Genomic DNA, 1,904 nt, shown 5'->3' with positions numbered 1-1,904 from the left:
TCATAATGTTCAGTAGAATGAACTGTTGTTATTTTGGATAATTGTGTAGGGTAACATTGTAAGTAGGCCTACTGTAGTTTTACATTTCTTCAAGTAAACCAAAACATACCTAGATAATGTTTCAGAATTCATGGACAGTGTAGAATATTCAGGTTCAGGAAAAAGTAAAAAGCAAAATTATATTGACAAGGTCCCAAATGTGAAAGTGTACAACATTCTGCCAACACCTCCGGGGACATTTGCTCACGTTCACCGTTACTATTTCCTTTAGATAAAGTATCGGCCTAATTCCAAAACCTGCAAAAGTATACAGCAAATGAGGGTGTTATTGTGACCATGAAAGGTGAACGATGGGACGCTTTTCAGGCAGAGTTTTAAATGCTCCGTCTCGTGCGTGCAGTTTTACAAACACATCACGAGGAACAGGAAGTGACATCACCAGGAACAGGAAGGGACACCGCGAGGAAGAGACAAACCCAGGCACCTGACGAGGCAGAGGAAGGAACAACAGGGAATGGGGCTCTGGTCTATAGTAGTACCACTATATAGGGAATAGGGCTCTGGTCTATAGTAGTACCACTATATAGGGAATAGGGCTCTGGTCTATAGTAGTACCACTATATAGGGAATAGGGCTCTGGTCTATAGTAGTACCACTATATAGGGAATAGGGCTCTGGTCTATAGTAGTACCACTATATAGGGAATAGGGCTCTGGTCTATAGTAATACCACTATATAGGGAATAGGGCTCTGGTCTATAGTAGTACCACTATATAGGGAATAGGGCTCTGGTCTATAGTAGTACCACTATATAGGGAATAGGGCTCTGGTCTATAATAGTACCACTATATAGGGAATAGGGCTCTGGTCTATAGTAGTACCACTATATAGAGAATAGGGCTCTGGTCTATAGTAGTACCACTATATAGGGAATAGGGCTCTGGTCTATAATAGTACCACTATATAGGGAAGAGGGCTCTGGTCTATAGTAGTACCACTATATAGGGAATAGGGTCCTGGTCTATAGTAGTACCACTATATAGGGAATAGGGCTCTGGTCTATAATAGTACCACTATATAGGGAAGAGGGCTCTGGTCTATAGTAGTACCACTATATAGGGAATAGGGTCCTGGTCTATAGTAGTACCACTATATAGGGAATAGGGTTCTGGTCTATAGTAGTACCACTATATAGGGAATAGGGCTCTGGTCTATAGTAGTACCACTATATAGGGAATAGGGCTCTGGTCTAAAGTAGTGCACTATGTAGGGAATAGGGCTCTGGTCTATAGTAGTACCACTATATAGGGAATAGGGCTCTGGTCTATAGTAGTACCACTATATAGGGAATAGGGCTCTGGTCTATAGTAGTACCACTATATAGGGAATAGGGCTCTGGTCTATAGTAGTACCACTATATAGGGAATAGGGCTCTGGTCTATAGTAGTACCACTATATAGGGAATAGGGCTCTGGTCTATAGTAGTGCACTATATGCCAACTAACTGTCATGTTATGTCTCTTCACAGTACATATCCCAGCTAACTGTCATGTTATGTCTCTTCACAGTACATATCCCAACTAACTGTCATGTTATGTCTCTTCACAGTACATATTCCAGCTAACTGTCATGTCATGTCTCTTCACAGTACATATCCCAACTAACTATCATGTCATGTCTCTTCACAGTACATATCCCAACTAACTGTCATGTTATGTCTCTTCACAGTACATATCCCAACTAACTGTCATGTCATGTCTCTTCACAGTACATATCCCAACTAACTGTCATGTTATGTCTCTTCACAGTACATATCCCAACTAACTGTCATGTTGTTATGTCTCTTCACAGTACATATCCCAACTAACTGTCATGTTATGTCTCTTCACAGTACATATCCCAAC

This window comes from Oncorhynchus keta, chromosome 10 (genome assembly GCF_023373465.1).
Source record: "Oncorhynchus keta strain PuntledgeMale-10-30-2019 chromosome 10, Oket_V2, whole genome shotgun sequence".
Classification (NCBI taxonomy): domain Eukaryota; kingdom Metazoa; phylum Chordata; class Actinopteri; order Salmoniformes; family Salmonidae; genus Oncorhynchus; species Oncorhynchus keta.
This window is presented reverse-complemented; position numbering follows the sequence as displayed.